We start from the raw sequence: 17677 nt of genomic DNA on the forward strand, positions 1-17677 counted from the left end.
TCCATTTTTTTCATTAATGGTAGTCCCTTTTTATATACCCTGTATACACGTACATAAAACCTCGTTTAAGTCTCCAGTTGAGTCAAAAGTTCTTTTCGGGTTCTCACTGATTTTTGGCAACCTGTCTCTCCATGTTGTATTATTGATTTGCTACAACTTGTTATCCAATCGTTGCTATTTTTTCATATATAACATGTAAACATTGTTTATTCTTTCATTTATAGTTTGATAATAAGTAGTGAAAAAAATTGCAAATAGAGCCATTTTATGCTACTTGTGCAAAGGCAGTGACAAAAGAAATTAATGAAGCGGAAGTCTCAGGAATTAATAACGAATCTTACTTAACCACACACATACACACGCGCGCGCAATAATAATAATGATTTCATTGAACTACTATAACATTACGCATTATACCAACACCATCCTACTACACACAAGTGGAGGCGCAATGGCCCAGTGGTTAGGGCAGCGGACTCGCGGTTTCGATTCCCAGAACGGGCGTTGTGAGTTTTTATTGAGCGAAAACACCTAAAGCTCCATGAGGCTCCGGCAGGGATGGTGGTGATCCCTGCTGTACTCTTTCACCACAACTTTCTCTCACTCTTACTTCCTGTTTCTGTTGTACCTGTATTTCAAAGGGCCGGCCTTGTCACTCTCTGTGTCACGCTGAATATCCCCGAGAACTACGTTAAGGGTACACGTGTCTGTGGAGTGCTCAGCCACTTACACGTTAACTTCACGAGCAGGCTGTTCCGTTGATCGGATCAACCGGAACCCTCGTCGCCGTAACCGACGGAGGGCTTCCACCACTACACACAGTAGCGAAATGTACAGATTACAACGCTGTAGCGTATTATATAACTGTAATGAGGTTTCTTCTGCACTGTGGGTGCATTCGATTCCACTATATCGTTCCCCACCCACTAGGAGCAGTGCAGATGTAAGCTGAAACGATCGTTGTACTAAATAAAGCTTACAGTGCACTCTATCTTCTCTATCATTTATTTAATATAGTGCGCGGTTAATAAACTCTCGTCTAAATTGCGCAAAACTGAAAATAACACGGACATCTCATTTTAAGCAAAATTACATAAAAATATCTAGAAGTATTAAAGAGTAAATTTATTCAATAAAATCAGCATTGGCTTCAACTATGGCCTCCAAAAAACTTTGGAATCTCGTGCAACTCTTCTGGACGTTCTCCTGGTTTAAGTTGGTGAATGCTGCCATAATCCTTGTCTTCAGTTCATCTTTGATGTTACAAGGAGTTTTGTTTATCTCTCGTTCAACTGCACCACACACATAACAATCAAGGGGGTTGCAGTCTGGGGAGTTAGGTGGCCAGATGTTAGGGTTGGGGTGGTCTCAGAAATTGTCTGACAGTCATTAATGAATTCTCCTACTTGTGTGGCATGGTCCAGAATCCTGTTGTCACACATAGGGTCTTCCAGCAGCCACCCTCTTGCCCCAGGGCAGCACTACTTCCTCGAGGCACTTGATGTAGGCCTCCGTATTGAGCCTGAAGCCGTGCAGGAAGGTGAATGGAGGCATAACATCGCCATCACAAGTGTTCACTCCAAACAGCATGATGTTGATTGGATGTTTTATTTTTGTCACGTGTCCTCATATTGCACTGCCCTGAGATTGACACCCAAACACGGAAATGTTCGTATTGAAGCTTCCGGCACGAATGCCAGGCATCACAGCATGTCATTCCCAAATTTCTGGCAGAGTGAATTGCGTCATAGTGCTATTCTTCTCACAGACGATGCCCAACTGACCCTACTATACTGTATATTCGAGAAAATCAAAAACAAACAATGCGCATGCCCGGAATTAAATATATAAAGTGGCGATAGTTTATCCACCGCACCCTATATATATATATATATATATATATATATATATATATTATATATATATATATATATATATATATATCTGTGTGTGTGTGTGTGTGTGTGTGTGTGGTGTGTGTGTGTGTGTGTGTGTGTGTGTGTGCGTGCGTGTATTTGTGTTTGTCCCCCTGATATTGCTTGACAACCGTTGCTGGTGTGTTTATGTTCCTGTAACTTAGCAGTCCGGCAAAAGATAAAATAAATACTAGTCTTATAAAGAATAAATCCTGGGTCGATTTGTTCGTCTAAACACTCTCCAAAGCGGTGTTCCAGCATGGCTGCAATCAAATGACTGAAATAAGTAAAATAATACAATAATTTATGAATAAATATTTTATTTTAGAGTAAAGATTATTTCTCTAATACTCCTATTACATCTAAAAGCTATAATAGGCGGAAGACGGAATATTAATCGGAAATGAGGATATTTTTCTGAAATATGTTGGTAACTTTCATGCAACACTTTTGAAATGCCAGCGAAACTTCGGTGCCAGTTAATCACTAAAGGAATTCGGCCATAAACTCTTTTCTGACTACTAAAATTAGGCGTGAAAGTTTGATTATCACCACTAATTTCAGCTATGTCATTCGCAATTTCCTTTAATCGTGATTTATTATAACCGAGCTTTACATAATGGCGCACAAAGGCATTTGCATGTTTCCAATAATCTCCAATGTCTGCGCAAATATGTCTTATCCTCAAAAACTGGGACTTCGGATTTGATTTGATTGTATGATGTGGATGATCAGAGCGGCGGTGGAGATAAATATGGGATGACGTGGGTTTGCAAAATAATTGTGACTATTCGGCCTTCCGAAAACTTAACATTTGTATCTAAAAATTCGACACTAGTTTTTGAAAAGTTGAATTTTATTTTGGACCCAGTGCCGCAGTCTTCATCGAAGCAGTCACAGAAATGTAATAATTTGACTAAACTATCCTGTGTTCCTTCCCAGATAAAAAAGATGTCGTCAATGAGCCGTGACCAGGGATTTGAATGTCCCCATTAATTGCATTTCATGAAGACATTTGCAAAATTAACTGCCATTAAGAGTGCCCATTGCGCATCCCATCGTCTGATGGATTTTTTTCCAAACTTCATTGTGTTACTTTGTAACACAAATTTTAATAATTTAGAGAGAAACATTGAGGGAATACTTTTCTTTGACCGTTTTTCAAAGGCTTTCATGCATCGTGATCGATGTTGGAGCATGAGGAAGAAACATCCGTGGTTACCAAAAGGTAACAGTTTTTAAGACTACTTCGATGTTTAGAAAATTTAATAATGATAATAGCGAACATCATGAACATGAATCAGCGAGATCCTTAAGAAGAAAGTTTAAATTTGAAATCGTCACCAAGCTGGATTTAAGAGATCGCAAAAATGATAGAAAGTTATGCTTTAACCCGAAAGATTTCTTTCATATACGAAATATATAGGGCATAGTTTCTTCCAGATGCGTTGCTGCGGCGAAACATATGCGTAAAAGCGTAAACAACACGAGGAACTGCGAAATCCGTATACAACCGAGCTGTGAACAAAACTGTACGAGTATTAATCATATTTACATTTTCATTTTCCATTTCTACACAGATGCATAATGCTGTTTCTTGCTTATATATCAAGTATAATGTTTATACAAACCACACACGAACACGTACAAGCTTTTATACATGAACGAAACAAACATCGAACGCAAGGTTTTTAAATAATAATAATAATAATTCTGAGATTGGTACTTGGATGTTGAATGTTTCCCACGATAATTAATAACCATGTATCAAAGAATATAATGTGCGAAAAGAGACCTTGTGACAACAGGCTGCTGTACGCTCTCACAGAATCAACCGGGTAAAATCCATGTAGGATTCTATGCAAAGCTCGTCCACAGTTATTTGGCTACCTGATGTCATCATACAGTGTAAATGGACCTGCTCCTGGGTATACACCAGAAACTCCATAGCATTTGCAGAGTTTGATAGAAAATAGACAAGTGATAGAAAATGGAATTAACAACATTATTTAAAAATCACTAGAATTCCTTCAACACATTCTTACACATCTAGTATATAAGATGTTGTGCAATTATTATTTTACATCCATTGTGTAAAATGTGTGTCCTCAGGTGATTGCTTAAATAAGCTTTTCATTAGATATTCTCGGCATTTCACTCAGTGTGGTAAGGTATATCTAGAGTAATGTGTCGTTCCCGGTAGTTTACAGACGAAACTAAAACCATAGATATAATGACACACAAAATATAATTACAATCAAAATGCAAAACACATAAATAAAAATAGATAAAAGAAAAGAGTAATGTTGACTATAAATTATCATTCTATCTTACAGTGGCGTATGGTGGTTATTGTATTGGGTGTGCTGCCACATCCAATGAATTGGTAGAACCATGCATGAATGCCTTCGAAAAACGGTCAAACAAAAGTATTCCATCAAATTTTCTCTGTAGCTTATTGAGGTTTGTATTACACAATGAAGTCTGGGCAATAAAGACTGGACTAAAATTTTACCACCCGACGAGGTGTTGCACCATGGGTACCCCTATGGCAGTTAATTTCGCTAATGTATTCATTACGAAATTCGCGACACAGTCACTGAAAACATTCAAATCTCTACATGGTCATGAACTAATACCTGGTACTGTGGTTACAGTTCATTGATGGTGTCTATTTTGTCTGGGAAGGATCACAGGATAATTTAACTGCCTTCTTGCATTTCTGTAACTATTATGCCAAAAACTATGGCTTTAAATCCAACATAAAATTTACGTCTAGTTTTTCAAATACTAACGCTGAATTTTTGAACACAAGTTAAGATTTCTGGAAGCAGAATAGTGACAGAGTTATTGTGCATGCCCACGTCATCCCATATTTACCTCCACCACTGCTCCGATCATCCATATCATATAATTCGGACAAATCCGAAATCCCAATTTTTGAGGATAAAACGGATTTGTAATGACATAGGGAATTACTGGAAACATGCAAACGCTTTTGTATACCATTATGTCAAACGCGGTTACAGTGAATCACGATTAAAGGAAATTGCAAATGACATATGTAAGATTAGCAAAGAAAGTCAAACCTTCATAGTCGCCAATATTGGGATATGAGGAAGAAACATCCATGGTTACCAAAAAACAATTTTCAATAAGTATCCCGACTATAGGAACTTGATCTTTTCGCGACAGGGAGTAGAAAACCATCCAGCCACTCCAGAATTGTGGCTATACATTATTCATATCCGCTGTGCTAACTGGACGCATTGGAGGAAATCCTTCGAACTTTTTTGAGCATTTTGGGGAGACCATAAAATACAGGTGTTATTCATCCCGACTATCAAATCCTGGATTCGGCCTTATTAATGAAATTGTTTTCCTCCATTTCCAGAATTATTTTGTCAAGTTCCTCTCTGTAATTAGAGTTTCGATCGACAGGTAATTCTTCATATGGAGTTTTGTCACTTGAAACTTCTTCACAAGCCGAAATATTATCCCTTTTGTCCATAATTACAATAGTGCCTCACTTATCCGCCATTTTAATAACAATAGAATCATTATTAGCTAGACATCAGAGTGGGTAACTTTGGGAATTTGTGAGGTTATTCCAGGACTTCTTTCCACTTGTTTTAAGGCTTGTCTGACAAGAATCAAGAAATTCCAGTAGTGCTTGTGAACATCCATCCCAAACTTCATTTGGATACCAATTGGTGTTCTTTTCAATCCAATTATACCAGATTCGATCATCATTTTTATTTTCAGTACGCGTAGGGTTTTCTGACTCTTAGTTACAATTTTTTACAAAAAAAACAAACAAAAAAAAACCTGAAATAGCCCTTGAGCATTTCTTGTCGAAATTCTTAGTGCTTGGGTAGAAACTCAGTGAGTTGAAAGTTTTAGTTGAGATAAATTTATGACCGACTTATTCTCTTGTGTGATGGATTTTCTTGGGCGAGTGGTTTTCAGATTCCTGATTACCTTTTGGGCTTTGCTCGAAATCTTCACTTAAAACACAGAACTTTACTGGGTGATAAAAATTGTTCTGAATATCCATGTGAGAAGTCATAATTTTTAGTCATCTTTCTAGTAGTAATCCATTTCTGGGTGGGTGAGTGACTTCTGTGGTTTTTGTAGGCATTTGAAAAAACATTTACTTTCGGGAAAGGAACAAATTTATTGTTTTCGAGGCAAAATCTTAAATGTGCTCGCATTTTTTCTGCGGAAATAAAACTTCTCTGGAGCGTTTCTAATGACCAGTTCAAACCCGTACGCCAGGGCAAATAAACCACAATCATATGCGACAAATTGGTGATTAGTAACATGAACTTGTTGAACTTTAGGAATTATGTTTGCTTGTGGTGAGTACAGCATTGTTATTTGTGCTGTTCATTTCTGTGGTACTGGTAAGTTCAAACTGTTATGAATATAAACATCTCCGAAAAAATTGGTTGACAAAACAAAATGATTGTTCCTGGTATGATGAATGAATAGTTTGCGGTATGGACTTTATGTTAGAAATTCTGTGTGAGAAAAAATTGTTGGAATTTCAGGAAAATTTTGAATTTCTATCACTTTTCGTTTTGAACTCGACAAAGACAGGTTTGCTGTTCAACCAATCAAATTTTTATTGCAATCGCATCGCGCTCTTCGTATTGTCTATTTACTTTTCTGAAGAGTTAGGTCAAGTCTTTTAAAAATATTATTATTATCATTATTATTATTATTATTATTATTATTATTATTATTATTATTATTGTGGTTGTTGTTGTTGTTATTATTCTGTTCTATATTTAAGAGATAAGAAATTATGTACATTATTTACATTATTTACATTTGACTGATATTTGTCCTCATCTTTGTTGCTAGCACAACGTTTCGGCTGATATACCCTCCAGCTTTCATCAGGTGTTTTCGGGAAATTTCGAACCTGAGTTCTCATTCCTAAAGTAAAACCAATCTCAACAGTATGTGAGTTGATAATAAAGTAATACCTAGAATTCTTTGGAAAATTCCTAATAATAGCTTCACGAAACTGTAAGGGAAGATTAGATTTAATTTGGTTTTTCCAACACAAAAAATCTCTTACAAATTATCTCCTCACATAATATTAGCCTGTTAAATAGAGTTACATTTACTAATACTAACATTTATTTAGCTAATACCATCCATATCCTAGAAATATTTATTAATAACAAGGTTATTGTATCTGAAGTCAATTATAACAGAATCAAGTTTATGTCAAGTAACTCTAAAATTAAAAATTCTATATACCAATGTAAAATTACTTCTGGTAATGAAGTATTTTTTTATATAGGAAGCACAGGGCTTAGTAAATTAATTTGGTATCTAAAAGACAGCACAGGGCTTAGTAAATTAATTTGGTATCTAAAAGACCATAATAAACAATTTAATTTAGATTGATTGAATCTCTCAATCTCGATACCTTATGATAAAGGCAAGGAATTCTGTCTTCTCTGTAATTCTCAACTATTTCCTATTCTTTTTTTCTAAAATTCCCATTGTAAATGCGGTTATAGAGCGTGCATACCGATGTAAACATTGGCAGAAACAGACCTTTAGTTCATATAAGTGATATTTATCATTATATATAACTTAAACATTAATTTTCTTCTTACGTTTTACATTCACTAGATATATCTTTTTCCAAGACTATCGGGTTTTATTTAATTTACATATGGTTATGTAGTTCTTATTTAATTGACATATCGTTATATACTTCTCATTTATCTGGATTTTTCATTCCTTTACCCCACCTCTTTCTATAGGCTGCCTTTGACGTTATATCATCTAACGTTTTTTTTAAAACAAACTTAATAGCGTTCAGTTAATCACTATACATATCTATCATATTCTGTTAAAATGTCTTATTGACGAGTTTCCTTTCTTCATTTTCCTGAAGAGAAGATTGCATTGTTTTACATCATTTTATTCCTTTGGAATAATACCAGTGATATCTTCGAAACATGTATCGGAAGTAAAAGAATTTGAATAACACCTGCGTTTAACTCCATTTATTTATTTATTTATATATATTATACAAAATATTTCACGTAACCAGGAATTTCTACCTTTAAAAACAAGGAGTTACAACCTTTTTACTTGTGCGATTTTTTGCTACCCTGGTAACTATTTATCTATTTCTTCCGGAAATACACACACACACACAGACACACGCAGACACACACACACACACACACACACACACACACACACACATATATTGCTTCATTCGGCTGGTCTACATTAATAAGGGGCAGATATCCTGTAGATGCCAGACCTGCAAGGGAAGGCGGCTGACCTCCCCTGTTTGAAGGTTATAATGGACACAGGTTTGTGTGTCACATAGCTAGCTTGAGGCGATGGCCTCTTGGAGCTAATCAACGGCAGCATTCGTCCTAGATTACAGGAGCACGCCACAACTCCCAGTTTATTATTATTATTATTATTATTATTATTATTATTATTCTAGGTTTGACTTTTGCTTTACATTTGTACAAGTTGGATCCAAGTTTCACCCAGAGACCTCAAGAGACAACAAGTTGGAAGTTCATGTTGGTGTTATGCCTAGTGTGCCATATATTTGGTTTTGCACTTAGTGTTGTACTAGTGAATGTCTAAAAAAACCATACGAAAATTATGTTTGTTTTAAAACTTGAGATTACATAGAAAGTACTTTGCGTAGGATATGAGTAGTTCCCACGAGCACTATCTTTTGAATTTCTGCCATTTTGGGGTTTCCTCGTATCTGAGTTAGGTAACTATTATTATTATTATTATTATTATTATTATTATTATTAGTGGCGAGCTGGCTGAAAAGTTAGCGCACTGAACGAAATGCTTAGTGCTATTTCGTCTGTCTTTATATAGGCGTAGGATTGGCTGTGTGGTAAGTAGCTTGCTTACCCAGAATGCAACACTAGTTGGTCTGGACTGTTACAGTGAGCAGATGTGAGTTTCGGCTCCGCCAATAGAAAAAGAAAAGAACAAAAAGAAATATTGTCAATTATGGCTCACTATAGTGAGCAAAATACTGGGTTCTCATCACCGAAACGGTGAATTGAGAATTTTTTTGAAAATTCTTCTTGTGAATTCTAGTGGGCGTATCTCGCCAGAAAAATAAGAATAAGCCATTTGGATTACCTTTTGGATTAACTTTTTGGAATATTATACAAAGGATTCCCTGTCTGTGCTATTTGTGAGGTTTTTCTTTTACTTTTCCCTTCTTCTATTTTTCTTTCTAAATTTTGGTTCATTCTTTTCATTACTTTAATTTCGGTTTTCTCCCCTCCTCTTTTATTTTGTTTTATTTTTATTCACTTTAATTTTTTGGCAGACTGTCTTTTGAACTACTTTTGAACTGTTTTTTGACATGGCAGAGAAGAAACTTAAAAAGAAAAACTCTGTCTTAGAGTGGGAAATTAACCCGCCTAAGCAATGGTTAAAAGATATGGAGGAGAAGACGATGATACCTAGAACGTATTCTAAAGTTCTTAATTCCATCACCGCCTTCCCAAAACAAGTCATAAAAAATGAACTTAAAGAACATTTGTCCTCTGTAAAATATATATCCCGTGGTGTCAAACATGCAACCGTATGGTTGCTGTTTGACAATGGGGAAAATTCTCGCCAGTTTGCGAGTCAGCCTTTAGAAGGCAAGGAAATTCTGTTTCTCTCGTCATATTGTGGAAGAAAATTAATACGAGCCTGGGTATGTGGGCTCCCCCCGTGCACCGAAGCGGATTGGATTGAAGATACCATCCGACGGGGACTGGGAGATGGCGGGTCCAGGCTCTTAAATGTAAGAGTATTGCCGGCGGTCGATTGGGAAGGGTCAAAAGCGATTTTGACCCTGTGGACCCCATCGGCCACAACAGAACTGGTTTTTCCAGACTTCTTGAAAATGGCTGGCTGCAGGTATCCGGAGATACTTGAGGGACGTCTCCCAAAGTGTCACTCGTGCCTGAAGCCAGGCCACATTAAAAGGAACTGCCTCAGGACCATGGTAAGGTCCTGGAACAGTCACTAGATGCCACCTCCCCTACCCGGTCAAAGGGAGAGGTGGCTGTGGTCGAGGAGGCCTCAGCCTCCTCATCTCAAAAAGGATTAAAAAGGTAGAAGGCAGGCAACAATAGTTGCCCGCCGAAGGAACCTAATGCTTCGGAAGGCGGGGAAGAGTCTCCGGACAAAGCGGAAGAGCTCCACTCTCCCGAAGCCAGGAAGAAAAGAAAAAAAAAGAAGGAAGAAGAACGGGTCATCTCAGCGGGGAGATGATGTGCCGACTGCATGTCCCGAAGTTGTGCCGCCCACGGTGGAAGAAACCAGCCCCACCCTTAAAGATGATCAATTATCTTTTTCTACAAGGGCGGGGAGGTAGAAAAATAGTAGAAGAACATAAAGAAACAGTAGATTATGCCCTTCACACGGGATCCCGAATGGCCTCCGCAGATAGCTGTGGAGGTCATAAGGTTTCTCTTGTGGGAAAGGCTTAAAGGATTTTGGGAGGAGTGTCGCATATGGCCGGGTGGCCCTTACACGACTTACATGTCCTAAATGAGTGAGGCATGGGAAATGGCGGGATACAGGAACTCAAGCGGCATTGAAGATAATGATGAATATATCGATGGATATATCGAAGAGTAGGAGGTGAAAGACCCTCGTTATAGGGTTTGAAACCTCATCTTACTGGATTATTTTGTAGTGGTTTATAACCTCAATTTTGTGTTTTAAGAAAGAAAAAAAAGAAAACATGTTAAGTAAGAGGTTTTAGTGCCTTCTCCTTGTAAGAGGTTCGAAACCTCATATTGATTTAAAAAAAAAAAGAAAATATGTTTTCGAGAAAAATCCAATCGGCGGGTGTTGGGTTTCGTCTCTCATTTAATTATATTTCATTTTCATTCATTAATGTATTTGTCCAGCTCGCAAAACTCTTTGTACTGTCTATATGACAAATTTATGAAATAAAGTAGCTTGCTTACCAACTACATGGTTCCGGGTTCAGTCCCACTGCATGGCACCTTGGGCAAGTGTCTTCTACTATAGCCTCGGGCCGACCAAAGCCTTGTGAGTGGATTTGGTAGACGGAAACTGAAAGAAGACCGTCGTGTATATATATATATATATATATATATATATATATATATATATATGTGTGTGTGTGTGTGTGTGTGTGTGTGTGTGTGTGTGTGTGTTAGTGTGTCTGTGTTTGTCCCCCCAACATCGCATGACAACCGATGCTGGTGTGTTTACGTCACCGTCACTTAGCGGTTCGGCAAGAGAGACCGATAGAATAAGAACTAGGCTTACAAAGAATAAGTCGTGGGATCGATTTACTCGATTAAAGGCGGTGTTCCAGCATGGCCGCAGTCAAATGACTGAAACAAATATAAGTATTATTATTATTATTATTATTATTATTATTATTATTATTATTGTCTTTGCACAGCTTCTAACGTTGCAGATGTATTACAGAGTCAGCTGTTCACTACCAGTGAACTAAGGTAACACCTCTTATTTTTCGAGCACCTTCCGGAGTATTCAAACGGTTCCAAGCGCTGTTTTCTGCAAGTGCTACACTCTTACTGCAGCCCCTATTTGTTCCACGTAATTCTCGAGATTTTTGCTCACTGTCCCCAGGGATCCGACAATTAATGGTACTACTGCTACCTTTTTCATCGACAACAACTACTTAACTCCCAAGCTAACCTGTCATATCTATCAACTTTCCTTTCTTCCTTATCGCATACATTTTTGTCAACTGGGCATGCTATATCTATGATCCAGCATAGTTAGTTTTCATTCTCAATTAAGACTATGTCCAGCTTCCTATTCTCAATCTCATGGTCACACTGACTCATAAAATCTCATAGGATCTTTGCATTTCCATATTCGACGATGCCTTCAGGTTTGTGGTCAACCTTTTTAATGTTGTAAATAATGTCGCTATCGTTCTCCTGTAGTCTTACCTTTATTCTGTCGTAGATTGCATTTTGTTCATCTGTCATGTCGACATTAGTTTTATTGTCTTCTTTAGATCATCTATATGTCTTTCATCAAGTAAACTACCACGGCTCCTTTCCTGTGCTGTGGGATTACTCTTATTAGTAAGAACTGTATTTTCATTGCTATCTCTGCTGCTATTTTCCATGACCCATATTTTGATAGCTTCGAGCTCTACTTCTGTGAACCAACAATGTTTTTTTATTGCTCTTGCTCGATCACATAGTCTCTGTTCCGTGAGTTGAAACAATCCCTTTTCTCTCCAATGATCATACATACGTTGTCGGCAACCCCTAATTTGAGCACCATTTTCATCTACCTCTTTTTCCTGGTCTTTGTATTTTGAAAGTTTCTCCATTTCTTTTAGAGGAACGTTGTCATCTGCTGGTATTGATACATCAATTAGAAAGCATTTTTTCTTCATGATTTCTGACAACTATATCTTGCTAATTGGCCTTAACTTCTATATCTGTGTGTATTGGCATGTCCCATCGTGTGGTTGCTGTCTCATTTTCTGTCACCTTTTCAGGCGTGTGCTTATACCATCTACTTTCTGTTGGTATTCCATAGTGTTGGCATAGCTTCCAGTGTATGTAGGTCCAAACTCTGTTGTGCCTGTGAATATATTCCTTCTTAGCCAGGACTGGGCAACCAGACACAATGTGATTTATTGTTTCCAGTCCATCTCCACATATTCTGCAATTACTTATGTTTGTTTTCAGTATATGTTTTTGGTAATTTCTGGTGGGGAGGCTTTGGTCTTGTGTGCCATTAAAAATCCTTCAGTCTCTGCTTTAAGTCCTGAGCTTCTCAACCATTGCTGTGATTTTGCTTTGTCTATCTCTTTTGCGTTTAGTTTAGCCCAGTATTTGCCATGAAGGGGCTTTTCTTGCCATCATTTTATCATGATTCGTTGCTGTCCAGTTTTAGTTTGGATTTCATTTGTTTTATAGCTTTCGTTGTTTCTTCTTCTTCTTCTTCTTCTTCTTAGTTCAAATTGCGCCCCGGTCGACTTTCCCTTTCATCCTTCCGGGGACGATAAATCAAGCACAAGTGAAACACTGGTGTCGATATAATCGACTTGTCCCCTCCTTGTACCTTTAGTACAAAGGATTATTATTATTTATATATTTATGTAGCCAAGCCGACTGGGCTATTGCTGAGCTAATTGGTTAGGCGGAATTTTCTCCTTTTAGGGCGAATTTCTCATTGAAAATTTTGAAGTTTTCATTTCCAACTTGGAAATTTTTACATAGATGCCTTTAAAGAGAACTGTATGCCGTTCCCTTCTTTGCACATCACACCCTATGCAGTCGAAAGACAACACAATTGTAAACTTGCGTCAAATGTAAACTTGCTCCTCCCAATCCGCGCCTTAAAAGGCAAAGAAGAAAAGAAGAGAAACAGCTGTTCCTAATAACATTGTTTTCCGGAGCTGCACTAAACTGGGTTTAATGCATATTTCCTCCATCCATTTCTTTAGAGCTTGAGGTATAGTTCCCAATGCACCTTTAGGGATAGTTCCCAATGCACATTTTATCTGCATTTTCCATAGTATCTGTAATTCAATGGCTAGGTCCTGGTACTTTACTATTTTTGTATATCTCTCGTATTGAAGTTTTCATCATTTAGGACTGCAGAGTCATTTATCTGACACTTTCTCTTCTCTTTATCTACTACTACTACTACTACTACTACTACTACTACTACTACTACTACTACTACTACTACTACTACTACTACCACCAAATCAGGCCTTCAAGCTTCTGTTGCTATGTTAGTCTGAATGTTAAGTCCCACATCTTGTATTTCTTACTTTCTAGTACTTTACTAGGTTCATGATCATACTATCTATTAATATGTTCAAATTCTAGCTTTCTACATAAATCCCAGTGGATTACTCTCCCTAGGTTGTCATGTTTTTCTGTGTCAGCATGCTACATTCCTTTACTATCTGAGTAACGCTTTCTTCTTTTGACTTGCATAACCTAAATTGAGAATCTACTTGATTTTTGTCTGTCTTGGCTTTTATCCAATTAGTCCTTAATGATTGATCTGATTGATCTTCAGCAGTTACTAACAAACTTCCTGTCTCCATTTTCAGCTTTCATTTCTGCAACTACCTTTTGGAATCTACCATGCAACGACTTCTGCGAGTCAGATAGTTTCTGTTCCTTTTTCTGATTTTTAACTTCATTTGGGATTTTGGTTCCCCCATGTGTTGATGTGACTCTAGCAGCTTTTAATAAATTTTCTTCACTATTACCTACATATGAATCTATATCTACTCTAGCTAACTCCACGCAGCCTTCTACTGATATTAACCCTCTTCCGCCTTTCTTTCCAGGTAAGTATAATCTTGCTACTCCTGCCATTGAGTGGTGTCTTCCATTCACATTGAATTCCTTCCTAGTTCTGTCTAGCTTTGTTAATTCAGTTTTTGTTCAATCTACAAAAGCTGCTGAGTATCTAAGTAATGATACTGCCGAAGGATTTACAGCCTTCACTAGATTCTGACCATTTAGCTTTAACTTCATTAGCTTCCTCGTAGTACTCCTTCTCAATTTCCATTTTCATTTCTATAGTTAGTACTCTGTCAGATTCTAACACTCCTAGATACTTATAACTCTCTCCTCCTTTCAATGATTTTAATGCCTGGTCATCTGGTTATTGGATGCCCTCGCTGTTGACTATCTGTCTGCTTCTCATGACTAATATTGCACACTGATTTATGCCAACTTCCATGCGTATATCTTTGCTGAAGGGTCTTACAGTCTGTATTAAGGAATCTATCTTTTTTTCATTCTTACTAAAAAGTTTCAGATCATCCATGTACATTAACCATTTCCTTTACTATTTCTGAACTGATACCCTGTCTTTGCCTTCCTTAATATTAAAGGAGGTAAATAACAAGAACTAAGTCATTTTGCCCCATACCCTAACATTTTTCCATCCCCAGAAATTGTCAACTGAAGCACAACTCGGTAGTTTTAATTGACCCAGTTCATAAGTCTAGTTTCCTTCAGTATAACTGAACACTGAATCCATAACTAACACCTACATTTTGTACACATTGATAATATCCATATACTCGGAAATTGCCTTGAAGATCATGTTTACTTATAGTTGTTCAGCTCCGGTCAGCTTTCATGAAATATACCGAAGATGAAAAGCGTTCAAGCTATGCCCATGGCAGATTTTCGTGTTTCTATTACTATGCTTTCCAAAACATTTTTTAACACGTTAAGGTGTGACTTCAAGACTGCTATTTCTAATAGAGGTGCTGTCGTGGATTTTGGGTTGGTATTGGCCGTGTCTTGATTGGAAATGATTCATTGAATCAGCTCATTTCAAACTAAGTTTTCTGTTGTGTTGAGCATATCTCTGACTTTGACTCATTTCAACCTGAGCATAGGTAAGTTAGAAGAACATTGGACAACATTCTTTAATATTTTTACACTACTACATCGTGAACTATAAATACTATTAAAGGATATGCTTAATCTATTTTATTCCAGTATTTTTGATCAATTAATTTACATAAGAATATTGAGGTCCAACAGTGTATCAGTCAATCTGAATTCTCCAAAATTTGACAAATATCATGAGTTGTCATTATGTCTTGACAAAGGAGATAAATGCAAATATTCCCATGTTCAGTTTCCTTCTACGTTTTTCTTACTCTCAATATGCTCTTTTGCTCTCTCAGTTTCGCTTCCTTATATTTCCTCCCTTCACTTCTGTTCCCCGTTCTTTTCTCTGACGTCTCTTTCGCTGAGATTAAAATACCGAATGAAGAAATGCGGCAATCATAACCGCTGTTGTTAACTATCAAACTTGAACAAGTTAATACAGACTTGCGTACTTAGAATTTAATAGAATTGCTCTTTATATAGTTCTCATATGAATGCATACAATTTGAAATTTCATTGACTAAGTGCAGAAATGGAAATGTTACTACTTACTATATAATGGTTCGCTTAAACCCAGTCTATATGTTTGTTATGTTAGTAATTAGCCTGATCTGAAAAATACACACAAAAGAAAACTATTTAAAAATTTGCCAGTATTTTCGTTGAATCTAGCAATTACAACATAAAATAATCGATAGAAATGCGTTTATTGCAAAAATGGAGAAAAACTTTTAACTTATTCATAACAAACTGGAGTACTGGAGTAAACGAATGGGAAAACTACACAGCGCTTCTTTACAAATTAACTATTTTTCTCTTAAGTTCTCAGGTTGTTAGCATTGCTTTGTAAATAAATGCATACACATACACAGACACACACAGACACACAATGTGGAGACAATATGCATACATAAATACATACATATATACAACTATATGCACGAGAATACATATATAAAACAAAACATACAAATCTGCACATACGCATACATACGAAAATTCTCTGTTGATGTTAAAATTTCAATGAAGGAGCCTTGGATCTAGATTAGAAACTGGCTCACTCTCTGTTATATCCTTATGCCTCCAATTTCGTAGTACGCTTGATATTGTCGACGATAGATTAAGAATACATTGTAACAGTGTTATAAACAATACAAAATAGAAACAGCGGCAGTAACAAATACGTAAAGAACCAACAATCTTTACGAACCAACAATCAATATTTCTAACACACTAATTCGAACTGTAAACTGTACCTGGACTTCGAAGTCCAAACTACGAATCGCCGTCTACGTCAGACCGCTACTATTTATATGTAGGGGTCCCGTCTATTCTCGTCTGAGGCTGTCGTACTCTCACCACAACATCTCCCTTTTTGAGATTTCGATTTCCGAAGGAATAAAAAAATTATTCATTTTTTTAGTATGTTTTTCCCTTGGGCCTTATCTCAAGTTGTTCGGTCGGCTTCCGTTTTGCCATGCTGATTCTATGGGGCTCCATTACTTTCGGTGTTGGGACATCGAATACATATAAAATACTTCCATATGAATTTCTCTCTGTTCTTCGGTATGGTTCTTCTTTAGCTGATCTAAGAGTCTCTTATTGCTCCCAGCGTGGTACTTTAACTTGATACAGTCCGTGGTCCTATAACTTCCTATCTTTTTGGTTACAAGTCCATCCCACTAGCCTTCTTTATCATTTCTGTCGGTTTTAAAATGCACTTTATCTCCTACTTTGAAATATTTCGTTGCATCTTTCATATTTCCTTTACCTCTTTTTTTTTCTCTGGCAGTTTAAGAATTTTTCTAGTGCTTACTCGTTACTTAATTCGCTCCTAGCTTTTCTTAACGCTCTTTTGAATGTGCCCACGAATTTTTCAACCTGCCCATTTGATCTCGGGTGGTAAGGTGGAGTGAAAATATACTTTATCGCATGCGTTTTGCAGAAGTTCTTGAATCCATACCCCGAGAATTGCGTTCCATTATCAGAAACTAATGTGTCTGGAACACCGCATTGCGCAAATAATTCATATAGGAGCTTTATAGTTGTCTTGGCGGTTGGTTTATTGCACCTGTATATCTCTGGCCACTTTGTACAGCTGTCTACTACGATTAGATTGTAAGCACCATTCACCGGTCTGGCACAGTCGATATGAAACCTAGACCATGGGTTCTTAGTTTCCGGCCATGATTGATATTTTATCGATGGGGCTTTGGCCGCGAGCGCGCAACCTCGACAAGGTCTCACCAAATTTTCGATATCCTGGTCCATAGTCAGCCAATAGACGTAACTCTTCATCAAAGCTTTTATCGTCAACGTTCCTGGGTG

The 17677-nt window shown here is 37.2% G+C and overlaps 1 long non-coding RNA gene across 1 annotated transcript in view; it reads right to left on the reverse strand.

Annotated features, from left to right (window-relative positions):
- Positions 1–17344, reverse strand: part of LOC118764816 — a 104119-nt gene extending 86775 nt beyond the window's left edge. Inside the window, exon 1 of the long non-coding RNA XR_005000628.1 lies at positions 17313–17344. This is a non-coding gene — a long non-coding RNA (uncharacterized LOC118764816). The remainder of the gene's footprint in view (positions 1–17312) is intronic.
- Positions 17345–17677: the final 333 nt, after the last annotated feature.

Source organism: Octopus sinensis, linkage group LG9 (assembly GCF_006345805.1).
Source record: "Octopus sinensis linkage group LG9, ASM634580v1, whole genome shotgun sequence".
NCBI classification, from domain to species: domain Eukaryota; kingdom Metazoa; phylum Mollusca; class Cephalopoda; order Octopoda; family Octopodidae; genus Octopus; species Octopus sinensis.